A 15,346-nucleotide genomic window follows, 5' to 3' on the forward strand; every position below is an offset into this window, starting at 1 on the left:
CACTTCCCTCCCGCCCATCTCCGCTATCTCAGCTTTGTTGCTTGGCTTCCTTCTACAGTGTCTTCAGTCTTTGCTCCCAGCCGGTATATGCAAATTAGCTGCCATCTTTGTTGGCAGTTAATTTGCATATCGCGCTGATTAGCCAATGGGAGGCGTAGCGAAGATATGGTCAATAACCATGTTTGTCTATTATTAGATAGGACTAGAAGCCCAATGCACGAAATTCATGCAATAGTAGGCCTTCCTTCCCCCGGCTGCTGGCACTGGTTTCCCTCTGGCACCCGGGACGCAGGCTTCCCTCACAGCCCCAGCTTCGTCCGGAAGGACATCTGGTCTAATTAGCATATTATGCTTTTATTATATAGATTATGGCCTAAAACAATGCATACAGTCAGCCCTCCAAATCCACAGATTCACAAACTTGTATCAAAAATACTATTTTGGCCCTGGCAGGGCGGCTCAGTTGGTTAGAGCGTCGTCCCGATACGCCAAGGTTGCGGGTCCAATCCCCACTCAGGACACATCCAAGATTCCACCAATGAATGCATAAATAAGTGGAACAACAAATTGATGTCTCTCTCTCTCTCTCTCTCTCTCTCTCAAAGCAATCAATAAAATTGTTTTTAAATGCTGTTTCCTGTCCTGGCCAGGTGGCTCAGTCAGTTGAAGTGTTATCCTGTACACCAAAATGTTGCAGGTTCGCTTCCCAGTCAGGACCCATGCCTAAATTTCAGGTTTGATCTTTGGTTGCAGTGGGTACAGTATGCAACTGATCAAAGTCTCTCTCTCTAAAATCAAAAACATATCCTTAGGTGAGGATTTTTTAAAATGCTGTTTTCTATCCACGTGTAAGTGGCCCCGAGCAGTTCAGATCGAGTCTTCCCAGGGTTGGCGGTAGAGCCCATGCATGGAGGGGTTCGCATGTGCCTGGAGCAGGTGTTCATCAGGAATCCACGTCTCATGGGGTTTCTGCAGCTGCATTGAGACCCCTTCAAGTTTCAAGATGTGTCTGGGAAGTTTTAAAAAAATATATTGCAAACCTAAAACAACTATTTCAGGAAAAAATATCTTATTGCCTCAATGCTTTAATTTTATTTATTTTTGTAATAGTCACTGGATGTGGATTCTTATTTTCCTTGCAAGATCAAAAGGTTCTTTAAAATCCTTCAGCCACCAATGAAATGATCAGACAGGAGAAAAACTTGACACAGGAATCTTGTCATCAAAAATAAATACAGTTGCGTGAGGTGCTCAAGATCTGACCAAACAAAAAATGGGAAGGCAGGTTACCAACCCTCCCACCATGGGCCGTCCATGGGCTGCGGGAGGGCGGGCAGGAGGCCTGGCCATGCCTTCTCAGTGTGGGAAGCCCGGCGGTCGGGTCAGATCTGCTTCTGGTGACATGCAGCACCCCACGATGACAGGAGTGGAGTTGAGGGCAGGGCGGGACCTACTGCTGCAGCTCCTTCATCCTGTTGAGGGCCCTGCCCACGCAGAACCACTCGATCTGGCTCTTGTTGAAGGCATGGTTCAGGAGGGGGTCTCCTGGGAGCCGTTGGGGTGCTTGATGATGCACGTGGGCTTGCCAGGGGCAAAGTCCTTCAGGGCCTGGATGGTCAGCTTGTCCACGGGGTGAATCTTGTTGTAGTCGGCTGGGTCAGCGAAGGTGAGGGGCAGCAGGTCCCGCTTCTTCAGGTTGGTTTTGTGGATCTTGGCGAAGCTTTTGGTGTTGATGGCCCGACCCCCAAGGAGGTGGGGCTCCCGGCTTGAGCCCTCTCCATAGTTCTCGTCTCCAATCACCACACCAGATGCCATGTTTCTTATAGTAGCAGGCAGTGTCAGGGACAGGACCAAATTCCTGGGTGACAGCATTGCACACAGAGTTGGCCTTGCCATTTTCAATGAGCAAGTTGTTGGAGATGTTGTCCAGGTGCCCACAGAACCTGAGCCAGGGGCCGGCAGCTGCGATGTGGTCAGTGGTACACGTCCCTTTGACCTTGGTAAGGATTTGAAGGTCCTCCAGGTCTTTGCCATCCCATTTGTCAAAAGACTCAAGGAGCTGCAGACGCTGGCTGGTGGGGCTCACGTCCACCCGCTGCCCACTGCCACCCTTGGGAGGGTGCTGGTAGGTGTTCTGCCCAGGGTTGAAATTCGTGGGGGGAGCTCATCTGTATCCAGAGCCTCCAGCTTGAACTTCTTGCCATCCTTGCCTGTCGGGAAGTCAGTCTTGGGATTGAACTTGAGGGTGCCAGCAATGCCCAGGGCTGTGACAATCTCTGGGGATGTGACGAGGGCATGAGTCTCAGGGTTTGCGTCATTGCGACCTGTGAAGTTCCTGTTGTAGGGGGTGACAATTGTGTTCTTCTCCCCCTTCTTGATGTCCTTTCTGTCCCACTGGCCAATGCAGGGGCCACAGGCATTGGCCAGAACAATGCCACCCACATCCCTTAGGACCTGTGCACAGCGTCCCACTCAGTGGTGGCGCGGATCTGCTCAGAGCCGGGTGTGATGGTGAACTGAGACTTGCACTTGAGTCCGTGAGCCAGCGCCTGCTTGGTCACAGTTGCTGACCGTCCCATGTCCTCATAGCTGGAGTTGGTGCAGCTGATGATCAGACCCACCCTGATGTCCACAGGCCAGCGTTCCTTCTCGGCCACAGCGCCCACTTCCGTCACGGAGTGAGCCAGGTCAGGGGTGAAGGGCCCATTGATGAGTGGCTTCAGCTCATTTAGGTTAATTTCAATCACTTGGCCATAGTGGCAGCCAGGGTCAGGTACCAGGTGATCCTTGAACTCCTCAGCTAGGTTGGCAATGTCTGTCCGGCCTGTCTTGTTCAGGTAAGTCTTCATTCTGTGGTTGTAAGGAAACACTGAAGTTGTGGCCCCGATTTCTGCGCCCATGTTGCAGATGGTCGCCATGCCAGTGCAGGAGATGGAGTCTGTGCCAGGCCCATGGTGCTCCACAATAGCGCCCATGCCACCTTTCACTGTGCAGGTGCCTGCACCTTTAAGATCACATCTTTGGGTGAGGTCCAACCGGAGAGTGAGCCCGTCAGCTTCACACCAATCACCTTGGGGCACTTCAGCTCCCAGGGAATCGCAGCCATGACGTCCACTGCATCAGCACCCCTGACTCCAATGCAGATGGCCCCCAGGCCACCGCCACTGGGGATATGAGAATCAGTGCCAATCAGAAGAGCCCTAAGATATGCATAGTTTTCCAGAATGATCTGGTTAATGATTCCAGAGCCAAGCCACCAGAAGCCCATGCCATACTTGGCATCTGCAGTTGCCAGGAAATTATACACTTCCTGGTCTGTGTCCTTGGCCCGAAGAAGGTCTTTCTCAACCCCGACCTGGGCCTCGATCAGATGGTCGCAGTGGATGGTGGGCGGCACGGCCACCTTGGGCAGCCCACTGCTGACAACCTGCAGCGTGGCCATCTGGGCCGTGGCGTCCTGCACGGCCACACGGTCTGGCCGCAGCTGCAGCCGCACGTACGTCTTGCCCGCTGGATGGCCTGATTGGCTGGGTCATCCAGGTGTCCATACACAAGCTTCTCAGGGAGGGTCAGAGGCCGGTTCAGTCTTTTGCGAAAAATGTCGATGTTCTTCTCTAGCAGGTCATAGCGGATGTAATCATTGGGCTCAAAGTGGCTCATGATGGCCACCTTGGCCCGTTGGCCCAGGACTGAGGCCACATGGTACTGCTGCACACCCAGGGCTTTCTGCAGCCGGGTCACCAGGAGGCTGTAAGGAGCCATTTTGTGCACTGACAAAGACGAGGTCGCATCTCAATGCTTTATTTTTAAATCACTGAACTTCTGCACTGTGCTGATGCTATAATACGAATGAGGTCATGGACGAACATCATCGTCTCCCTTGTCACTGGGTCCCAGGAGAATGGAACAGGTTAATATTCTGCTTTATTTCATGGGGTGTGGTGGAGTCACTCAATTCATTTTACGAAGTTTCTGAAAGAGAAAAAGATGATGGTGTTGGTTAGGTTAGAAGTCAGTGCCCTAAGAATGATAGAATGGTAGTTAGTATCAGGACATAAGGTGATTTTTTGTTGTTTTTTATCCTCCCCCGAGGATATGATAATTTTTTTTGAGAGAGAGAGAGAGAGAGAGAGAGATTGATTGGTTGTGTCCCGCATGCACCCCAGGTACGTGCCCTTGACCAGGAATCAAATCTGAGACCCTCTGGTGCTCCAGCCGGCGCTCTAACCACTGAACCACCAGCCAGGGTGACAAGATTCTTTAAAGGAAAGAGCCGGTGTCCTTCTGCAGGACGGGATGTGCAGGCCTCCGAGGGAGGAAGGCACCTGACCTCTGACCTCTGTGTGGATGGCCCTTCTTCCTGGAGAGTTGGGGGACCCACGTGTCCCCACAGAGAGCGCAGTGGCAGCGCCACCCCAGACACCCCCCAGGGCGGCCCTCACGCTGCCTTCAGGAAGCACCCGTCTCCCTCGCCCTAATGCAGGCCTCCTGGCATCCATCCCCCGGCCACGGGCAGTCTGCACAGGACCGCGTGCTCGTGGGCCTGCTCCCGCGCGACCCGTGCACTTGGCTTCAAAGTGTTCCAAAGCTGTGAGCCCAGCCGTCCCTCGGCCTGCGGGAGTCCATGTCACTTACCCGTGGGTCCTCTGCAGTTGACGCGCCGACAGTCGGCCCTGCCCCAGGTTTCACATCTGCAAGTGAGGAAAACGGCACTTCCTGTTCTCGGCAGGACCTGGGGCTGAGAGCACAGACTGTGGCCACTGTCACCAGGAGGCCTTGGGTCCTGGCCCCGAGGAGAGCAGGCGTCTGGGTGGCGGGACACCGGTAAACAGCCACTCGGCGCACACCAGTGGGACGCTGCCGGTCGGGGGCTGCCGGTCGGGGCGCTGCCGGTCGGGGTGCTCCCGGCTCAGGCCCGTGCACCTGGCGAGGGCCAGCTGGGCTCCCACGGGCAGGACGGGCACACGTTGGCTGACTGTCCTGGCTCTGCGTTAAGGGCCTGCTGTTCCTAGGCGGTTAGTGTGACCAGCAGGCACAGAAGTGACACGAGGGCAGGACGTCCCGGTTCCGTGGAAAGTGGTTCCGTGGAAAGCGAGTCTGAAGGAACCCTCCCCTTCGTCAGCTGTGGTCTCAGAAAGGCATTCCTTTGCTTTATATTTAAACTCTTGGGTCAAAATCATTTCTTTTGCAAATTCCCAATAAGCAAATCTGTCCTTAGAAATGGAAGGGCGCCCTAAGCAGCCACAGGAGGGCATTTCCTCCCGCTCCCATGAGTCCGCCCGAGGCGCGGCGCTGCTGTGGCCTTTGCAGAGGCCGCCAGCCACAGTCGTAGGTAGAGTGTCCTGAGACGTCCATGGACCCACGTGGCTCTGTGAGTGAGAGCCTCGCTTCCTCGAATCCAGGCCAGGCCCCCCAGGGTGAGGGCTCGCCGCGGCTCCCTGCGTCCCAGAGGCCCCCAAAACAGCTGACCTCGCTGTGCTGCTGCGGGTGCTGACTCGGCGTCTCCAGAGCCTCCCGCCCGGAGTCGGACTGTTTTCCGGAAGGCGTGCGTTCACAGTGTGATGTTCCCATAAACCCTACACTTTCACACATGCCGTTCCCAAAAGCAGTGGCCACAGGCTGTTCGCTGGTTTCTATGCAACGCGATTTCTCAGAGAATAGCTCCCGCAACGTGGGAACGTGGAGCGGAGGCGAAGTCTGGAACATCATGCAGATGTGTCTACACTGGAAAGTGAGAGGGGCAGCCCTTCCTGGCGAGACAGGAATGGCCAGGCCAGGCCTAACCGAAGGCAGCAGGCCCTCCGCCATTTGGAAGACGAAGGTCAGGGTCTGAGGTCACAGCTGGGTCTGAGGTCACAGCTGTGTGCTCCCGTTGGCAGCCACTGGCAGGCCTGGTTTTACTGGAAAACCGTTTCACAAGGAAGGACAGGAAGTGGCTTTGGGAGGGAGAGTGTCAGCTTGGCCTCCATGGCCCCCCGTTCTCCCTTCGGAGGGGGAAGGCATCCTCACTGGCTCAGAAGTGGGGCAGGTAGGGGCTGAGGAAGGCGCCCCACCCTTCCTCACAGTTACCCAGCAAACAGCCAGATCCGCCTGCAGATGGGAGGCTCCGGCCCAACACGGTCACCGCGCCCACTGGCCACGCCCACTAGGAGCTCTGAAAGCAAACACTGGTCATCTGTCCACTCCCAGGGGCTGGGTGGCTGTGCCCCCAGACCAGGCGGGGCCTCTCCCCTGAGGCTCTGAGCTCAGGACCAAGTGCGTCCCCCGGAAGCCCTGAGGCAGCCGCTCTCCAGCGCTGAAGGAACCCAGTGGGGTGGGGTGTCCAGCCCCCATCCTGTTGTTTGGTCTCTGCGGGGGTGGGGGCGGGGGCTGGGAGGGGGCTCCCTGCCTGCAGGCTTCCTGCACAGGGTGGGGGGACAGCAGGGCTGGCAGCTGTGAGCAGAGCCGGGCAGACGGGCACGGGTACTGCGCCAGAGACACTGGCCTCCACTTCAGCATGAGCCCTTGACTGGCACTGGAGAGCCGCTCTCTGCACAGAAACGCCTCCCGGGCCACCTCTTGGCACAGCACGTGCTTGGGCATAAGAGATGGTGAGAAATGATGGGGGGCTGGGTGAGGGGTGACAGCTCGAGCCATCGGGGACATACAGGAGCAGTCAGACCAGGAGAGGCGCAGGTGACAGTGGCTTCCCAATGTCCCACGAGGATTATTGACCCGCATGAGACTGGCCAGCAGACCCAGCCCAAGAGACCAGTGCAGCATGGTCCCACGGGCCTGACCGTACCCTGCCCAGGGGCAAGGCTGACCTTGGCATCACTTGACCTTGACACCCTTCTGCCTGGAGTTCTCTGGACTCTCGGCCCTGTGACCTGCACTCTCTTCCCTCGCCTGGAGGCAGCGGCATTGATGTGCAGCTCTGCCTGTAGCCCGCACGCATGTTGGGGCAGTGCCGCGTCCGCCTCCACACAGACCTGGGCTCGCCTGGAGGGTTCCTCGGAGGGGCTGGACGCTGGACTTAGAACGGCCAGCAGGTCTCTTTCCAGACGCTTATTTCTCCTGATAGAAAGAATCCTGTTTGTGAAACTGTGATAAGTGTGGGGTCGAGACAAGCAGAGCCATGATGGTCCTTAGGGAGCCTGGGGTAGTCAAGGAGGGCTTCCCAGAGGAGGTGTCTGAGGGGCTCAGAAAGAGAGAGCTGGAAGCAGGGTGTCAGGGAGAAGACAGAGCCAGTGAAGCCAGACACATGCGTCTGGGGCAAAAGACAGAGCCGTGTTCTGGGAGCTGAGGTTTAGGCCACGGAGGGTGGAGAAGCGCCCGGAGGAAGCTGGACCCAAACCTGAGTGGGAATTGAGGGGTTCCAGGCACCGGCAGGTGGCTGCAAGGGGGCCTGTCTGTGTCGGAGGGAGTCCGAGCAGCATCAGTTACTCCTTCCGGGATGTGACAGTCACCACTCTTTGTTACCTTATTAGAAAAGCTACTTAACAGGGTTTCTCTTCCCCATTAATTAGCTGCTCTTAAACTTTGTTGCTAAAACATTGAACTCTCCACTGGGACCTCTTCTTTGGGAGGGTGGCCGATAACTCAGGCGGGGATCCTGGCCGGTTCTGTCTCATTAGAAGAATAAGACATTCAGACACACCACCTCCCTGGGAAAGTGTTGGTGGTGAAAAAGCATCCTCTCAGGGATTTTTAATATAAACAACAACGCCACCAGAGGAACCAGGCGTCCGGTGTGCCTGTGTGTGCCTGTGTGTGCCTGTGTGCCTGTGTGTGCCTGTGTGCAACTGTGTGCCTGTGTGTGTCTGTGTGCCTGTGTGTGCCTGTGTGTGCCTGTGTGCCTGTGTGCGCCTGTGTGCCTGTGTGTGCCTGTGTGTGCCTGTGTGTGCCTGTGTGCCTGTGTGCACCTGTGTGTGCCTGTGTGCACCTGTGTTTGCCTGTGTGTGCCTGTGTGCATGTGTTTGCCTGTGTGTGCCTGTGCGTGCCTGTGTGTGCCTGATTCTTTGGAGAGCAGGCATTTCTATTAGAAAGCAAGGCCGCACGTCCTGAGATGCGGAGTTCCGAGTGGCGTCTGAGGAATGTGGGCACGAAGCTCAGGGTTAGACTGTGATAGACTTTGTGATATTTATGTTGCTTCGTTTCATGTTGTCCCATAGCTCCCTTAGGCTCTCCTCCTGTCTTTTAATTTTTTTCTCCAATTGCAGTTCAGTTTGGGTGTGTTTTGCTTCCCTGTCTTCTAATTCGCTAATTCGGTCCTCCGCTTCTCCTAGTCTACTGTTGAAACTTTCCGTGGTGTTTTTTATTGCAGCTATATCACTCTTCATTTCTTCTTGATTCTTACATAAGTTGTTGATTTTTTTTCCTCCATCTGGTTTATGCACTCTAGGACCCTTAGTCTGAATTCTTTTTCTGACATATTGCATGCCTCTGTTTCACTTAGCTGCTTTTCTAGCGATTCCTCCTTTGCTTTCCTTGGGTGGTTTCTTTGTCTACCCATTTTTGGTCTCACTGACTGATCTAGATGTCGAGGTGTGCAGGGGCTGCTCCTTGGACAAGGGCGGGCTGTTCACGTGGCTTCTGCTGCTCGGATGGGCGCAGACTGCTCACGTGACTGCTGCTCCTTGGATCGGGGCTGGCTGCACACTGCTGCTGTTCCTCAGATGGGGCAGGCTGCTCATGAGGCTGCCGCTCTTTGGACAGGGGCAGGTTGCTTACAGGGCTACTGCTCCTCGTACAGGTGCGGGCTGCTTGCACAGCTGGACTGTGATATTTAATTGCAAATCAATTAAAAGGGTTTTTGGGGTAGGTTCTAGGATTATTAACATGCACAGGACTTATGTCCTCTGATTATGTAAAAGGGTTGAGTTGTTCTGTGTGTATTTTCTAATTTTCCATTTTTTGTGACGACAATGAGGTGGATAATGAGCAGGAAAAGCATATTCCTAGGATCCCCATCTCCATGAGCCTGCGAAGCCAGCCTCCCCCCAGGAGCCCAGCCACCCTCAAGTGGGAGGGCAGGGCAGGTGTCTGTGAGACACAGTGGCCACCTGGCTGCAACGCGGAGCTCCCTCCCGCTGGCCTCTCCACATTCTCAGGGAATAAAGACACTGGAAGTTGCCTGGCCAAGTGCACCAAAAGGTCGTGGGTTCGATTCCAGTCAGGGCACGTACCTTGGTTGCAGGCTCCTCCCCAGCCCAGGGCTGGTTGCCTCGTGCAGGAGGCAGCTGATGGATGTGTTTCTCTCATGTCGATGCTTCTCTCTGTCATTCCCTCTCTCTTCCACTCTCCCTAAGAACCAATGGGAAGTACCCTCGGGGGAGGATAAAATACAATCCTGAGTCCAGGTGCCGGTGAACTGGGCCGTGAACCCTGAGGGAACCAGCAGCGCCTCAGGTTCTCCGCCAGGTGCTCTCAGATGCTCCTGGTGTGGCCTGTCTGTCCTGCTCCCAGCCCCACCCCAGCTTCAGAGCCCGGCTTCAGGCATATCTTGAGTCTACAGGTTCCACATCAACACCCATTGTCGCCCCCTCCCCCACCCCCCCTGCGCTGGGCGTTACAGGTGCTCAGCCCCCGCTCACCTCCCACACCCTCTCTGTGGAGCACAGGCGCCCCTCTCTGGCTCACTCAGGGGCATGGGCAACGGTGGCTGCTGCCCAAGGCCAGCGTGGGTCCCTCTTGGTGGATGACAGACTTTCAGAAACTGCCGGCCTCTGCGGTCAGGGCCTTCATTCACAGATCAAAGGTGACTGCGTGCCCCCAGCGGGCGGGAGCCCACATACACCCCAGGCCCGGTTCCATCAAATCCGTTTCAGATGGAATAATTGGGCCCCAAAATGACATGTGGTTTCTGGAAACGCAAAGGTAGCTGCTTGGGGACCTGTCCCCCCCCCCACCCCCCACCCCCCCCCTACTCCCCGCCCGCCCTGGGGCCAGACCTTGCCCTCGGGCCCTGCCCTTTGCCTTAATTAGGCCGAGGCTGCACTGGAGGGCATACCTCTGGCTCTGGCCGAGACCTCACTGCCTGCAGCATCCTGTGCTGTTCTGTCTGCACCTTTGTGCAGGCTGCCCCACCCCCGCTCTGTCACCGATCACCTCACCTGCCACCTACAGACCACCCCCTCCACGCCGCCCGCCTGGCCAGGGCCACTCCTCGGCTCCAAACCCCAGGGCCCTTGTCCTGCTGCCTTTGTCTTGCCTTTCAAACCTGGGGTCACCTCTCCATCACCCGTCTTGTATGTGGAGTTCCTGGTTCATCAGCACGGGCAGAGGCACCCCTGGGTTTTTGCACCCCCTGTCCTGTCCCCCCACCCCAATTCCCTGCGAGGCCAGATCTGCATGGTGCTCGGTGGAACCAGTCAATGCATTGAACCGAGTGAGCAGTGTGAGACTTGCTGGGCAGGAGGAAGCCACCAGCACTCGATAGCCATGGCCTGTGACCTCCCACGTGCAAACAGCCGTGCGTCGGAAGCTGTGGGTAAATGTGAGCCCGTGGATGTTGACAAAAGGGATGTGGACGGCGATGCCAGATAATGATCATTCCTTATCTTTTGAGCAAGAAGGAAACCCAGAGGGACAAAGTTTCTCGTAGAAGCAGCCGCTCGCTCGAGGTGCAGGCGGGTGGCTGCAGCCGCCTGGCGTTCAGCGCAGGCCACCAACTGCACGGAAAGGCATGGCTCAGGGACCCAGCTGACTCCCTGAACTTTGGGGGTGTCTCTGACTTTGGGGGAACCATAGAGGCTTAACTTCAGGTGAGCCAGCAGCCGTAGGAGCCCAGGAAGTTGAGGTCTCGCCGCTGGGCCTGTTGGGGGCCCTTGGGGCTGCCACTGAGACCTCGCACAGGAAGCAACCAGAAATGTGACAGACACGCTCCCTGGTGCACCTGAAACCCAGCTTCCCCAAAGCCTTTGGATAATGGCTGAGCCCGTGCTGCACACGAGTCGGGAGAAGGGAGATGCTGCGGCGATCACACGCTTCCTTCCTGCTCTGCTTTGATAACTCTGTCCCGGTATCACCCGGCGCTCATCAGGAGCAGCCAAAACGAAGAGACCGCGTGTCCTTGGTGTGTCCTGGTCTCCGTGGGCCCCGCCTGGTCTGGGAGGCCGATCGGGACATTTTGTGGAGCTGAGCTGAACAATCCTCCTTCAGAGCCTCACCCTCAGGCAGATGCCAACGGCAAAGCTGGTTTCTCCTGCACCTGGAACCTGTGTGGAGAGACAACACTTTGGAGCCATCACCTCGGGCAGTGGTCGGCAAACTCATTAGTCACCAGAGCCAAATATCAACAGTACAACGATTGAAATTTCTTTTGCGAGCCAAATTTTTTAAACTTAAACTACATAGGTAGGTACATTGTTATTAACTTAATTAGGGTACTCCTAAGGCTTAGGAAGAGCCACACTCAAGGGGCCAAAGAGCCGCACGTGGCTCGCGAGCCGCAGTTTGCCGACCACGGACATAGGGGTTCCAGGTGATGGGGGCAGCCTGGTCTGAGAAGGAAGCCCGAGACGCTGGCAGCACCCAGGTCCATGGCTGCCCTCTGTGCCCAGCGGGCAGCACTGACTGCAGCCTCCGTTCTGTGCTCGGTGCCTAGGACGATGGAAAACAGACAAAAATTATGTCTGTTCTCAGGTTTGGGAGGCACAGTGTCACTGAGGTGACCGCAGGGGGACAGGACAGCCCGCTGCTCTCAGAGACGGAGGCAAGAGCCGGCAGGGCGGGCGCAGAGCCTGGCGGGAGAGGTACCCTCTCTCCCGCTGCAGACTCCTCAGAGTCCTGGGGTGGGAAGAATGTGGAAAATTGCTTTCCCTTCTCTTCGTTAAACTGTGTCTATATCGTTAGACTTTATTTTGAGAAAACATCTTGCAAAATGGGGAAAATTACTCACCACTGCTTGGCAAACAGTGTTTATCGCAGGGCTGCTCCCCGGCTTGTGAAGGAGTTGCGAACGCAGCACTTGGCATGAAGCAGCTGCGCACCCAACGCGGGCATGGGGGTGCAGCCAGGGTGGCCATTAGGGTGTCAGGTGACGAGGAGCATAAGGGCCCCGAGGGAAGGTCAGAACGCAGTGGCCCTGGACAATTCTCACCAGAGTAGGCATCACTGTGCATTCCTGTGTGCCTGTGTACAGGTCCGCGTGTGTGCCTGTGTGCATGTCTGTGCCTGTGTGTGCTCATGTGTGTGCCTGTGTGTGTGTCCGTGTGTGTGCCTGTGTGCATGCCTGTGCCTGTGTGTCCGTGTGTGCGCCTGTGTGTGTGTTTGTGTGTGTGCCTGTGTCTGTGCCTGTGTGTCCGTGTGTGTGCCTGTGTGTGTGTTTGTGTGTGTGCCTGTGTCTGTGCCTGTGTGTGTCCGTGTGTGTGCCTGTGTGCATGTCTGTGCCTGTGTGTCCGTGTGTGTGCCTGTGTGTGTGTTTATGTGTGTGCCTGTGTCTGTGCCTGTGTGTGTCCGTGTGTGTGCCTGTGTGCATGTCTGTGCCTGTGTGTCCGTGTGTGTGCTTGTGTGTGTGTCCATGTGTGTGCCTGTGTGCATGTCCACGTATGTGCCTGTGTGCATGTCTGTGCCTGTGTGTGTCGGCGTGTGTACCTGTGTGCGTGTCTATGCCTGTGTGTCCGTGTGTGTGCCTGTGTGTGTGTCCGTGTGTGTGCCTGTGTGCATGTCCGCGTGTGTGCCTTTGTGCATGTCTGTGCCTGTGTGTCTGTGTGTGTGCCTGTGTGTGTGTCCATGTGCATGCCTGTGTGCATGTCTGTGCCTGTGTGTGTCCGCGTGTGTGCCTGTGTGTGTCCATGTTTGTGTCTGTGTGCATGTCCGTGTGTGTGCCTGTGTGTGTGTCCGTGTGTGTGTGTGTCCATGTGCGTGCCTGCGTGTCCGTGTGTGCCTGTGTGTGTGCCTGTGTGTCCGTGTGCGTGCCTGTGTGTGTGTCCATGTGCATGCCTGTGCCTGTGTGTGTCCGCGTGTGTGCCTGTGTGTGTGTCCATGTTTGTGTCTGTGTGCATGTCCGTGTGTGTGCCTGTGTGTGTCTATGTGTGTGCCTGTGTGTGTGCGCCCATGTGTATGGCCGTGTCCATGTGTGTGTGCTTTGTGTGCATGTCTGTGTGTGTGCCTGTGTGTGTCCGTGTGTGTGCCTGTGTACATGTCCATGTGTGCCCATGTGCATGCCTGTGTGTGTGCCCATGTGTATGACCATGTGCATGTGTGTCTGTGTGCATGGTTGTGTGTGCATGGCCATGCATGTGTGAATGCACGTCTGTGTGCACGCATGTCTGTGTGCCCTCGTGCATGTGTGTGCGTTCATTTGTGCACGCGCATGCGTGCTATCCCACAGTTAGGTTTAAACGTTATTCAGGTGTCACTGAAAAGCCCCTAGGAGGAGGTGAGGCAGGGCCTCGGGACACTTGGTGAGACGGGGCTGTGGGCGAGCCCCTCCGGGCCAGGGCCGCTCTGCCCACGTCAGGCCCAGGCTCACCCAGGACGGGTGTGGCTGCGACTTCTGTGGGCAGAGGATGGAGGGTTCCTGTTTCCCACCCAGGAATGGCCATGGCCCTGTGGCCCCAGCCTCTGGTAAGGATGCTCCCAGGCCCAGGACACGGGGGCCCTCCTGGCACACACCCCGTCTTGCCCACAGCCACACCGAACAGATGAGCTGTTTGCAGTGAGGGTGTTTGTGCAGAATCACTCCCCCAAACCGCAGCGTAAGCTCCGCTCTGCTCCCAGCAGCTGCGCTGGCCTAGCCTGCGAACGGCTGCTTCTGGAATCTGCTTCGATGACAAACAATCGGCCTGAATGACCCCACGGAGGACAAAGGGTGATCCCTCGGGACGTTGATAATCGGGCCATTGCCCCCTGCTTTTCCCCGCACGTGCCTTCTAAGCACTTCACTTCGTTGCGACCACAGTCGGTGCAGAATGTTGCATGTGTTAAACATCCGTGTCCTGGTGGCCGCAGCGGAGGCCTCCGTCACCGCAGCAGCGTAACTGTGCCTTTTCAGACTTCCTCCTTCGCGTGCATCTGCTTTGGAGCCGAGCGCTGGGCCACGCTCGGTGTCGCCCTGTGGCCACGCCCCAGCGGCACCACCGAGATGGTCCTGGGGGCTGCTGGCAGGTGCGGGCTTTGCAGGTTTGCCGAACTCCGGGTGCCCTTGGAGCGGGTGACGGTCCCTGCCCAGGAGGCCGTCCCTTCAGATGCCTCCGGGGTTTACCCGGCTGCAAGGGAATGGCCTTGCCCCCACCCCATGAACCGCTTCGCTTCCTCCGGCCTTTGTGGTGGCCTTGGTTTGGCCCTATGACCACTAATGACGGCCGCCCTTTGTGGGCACTCCCAGCCCTGCTCGCTCGGCCTCTGAAACGGCAGCGGTTTCCCGGAGCCTTTGTTGTCTTGGTCTTTCTTTCCCGCATTCGGAAGGACAGGACTTTTCTCTCGGAGTGAGTCCCGCTCCGCAGCCCCTGGCACGCAAAGGTCTGAGAAGTGAAACGTTCGCATTATGTGTCAGAATGGATTTCTGCCCCCAGAACCCTATTCAACTCATTTTGCAGGATGTGCTCTAAGGCAGGCAGGCTCTGCAGAGGGGCCCAGCCGGCTGGGCGGGCGGAGGGAAGTGGCATGTCACAGGGAAATGAGTCGGGGAGGCTGCACCCAGGGGAAGCTGCATCATGGGGGCGGGGGGAGGGCTGTGTCGTGGGGGTGACCCTGCTTCTCAGTCTGAATCCTCGCTCTGAAAATGAGAGGCATCTGGGCTTAAGTAAATCCTGTGCCGAGTGCTGTGGGGGAGCTGCCCAAGTGCCGGGGTGGGCAGGGCCGGTGCCCGCGGGGCTACACGTGCCGGAGGCAGCCAAGGGCTGCAGAGCTCGATTCTTGCACTTTCCTGGTGGGGAGTCTGCACGCCCAGAGCAGGCCCCCTGGTTTCTTTCTTGACAAGCAATATGCTGTTTGGATATTTTTTACAACGTGGCACAAATGTCACGTGTCTGATTCTTCTGTGATTGAGCATTTACATTCGGGGACTGCAAACCAGCTGCTCTTTTCTTCCTACAAACCCCACTGCCCTTGGGAGAGATTCTCCTCCTAAGGACTGAGGGCTCGACCTGGCTGGGAGCCGCGTCCGGAGGGGGCGGGGCTGGGCCCAGGCCGCCCTGTCGCCTCTGCTCCTGTCTCCCTGAGGAGACCCGGGAGCCTCGGCCCAGCTCAGTGCCGCGAGTTCCCTGTGCGCCAGCATGTCGGGTCTTCCCGCACATTCACCCTCCAAACCCCCTTAACTCGAGCAGCGGTGTCCATCGTCCCATTTTACGACGACAAACTGAGTCAAAGCTGCAGAGCTGTGGGGCAGACCAGACAGCCCGAGCCCGTCCCTGCCGTCGGC

At 56.9% G+C, this 15,346-nt stretch overlaps 1 protein-coding gene and 1 pseudogene across 2 annotated transcripts in view; one reads left to right on the forward strand and one right to left on the reverse strand.

Annotated features, from left to right (window-relative positions):
* Positions 1-15,346, forward strand: part of PTPRN2 (protein tyrosine phosphatase receptor type N2) — a 479,830-nt gene that overhangs the window by 387,273 nt on the left and 77,211 nt on the right. The window lies entirely within an intron of this gene.
* LOC139016662 (aconitate hydratase, mitochondrial pseudogene) lies at positions 1,451-3,762 on the reverse strand (annotated as a pseudogene).

The sequence above is a fragment of the Myotis yumanensis genome, unplaced genomic scaffold (assembly GCF_028538775.1).
Source record: "Myotis yumanensis isolate MYYU_CA2020_CCGP unplaced genomic scaffold, mMyoYum1.0.hap1 SCAF_9, whole genome shotgun sequence".
In the NCBI taxonomy this organism is placed as follows: Eukaryota; Metazoa; Chordata; class Mammalia; order Chiroptera; family Vespertilionidae; genus Myotis; species Myotis yumanensis.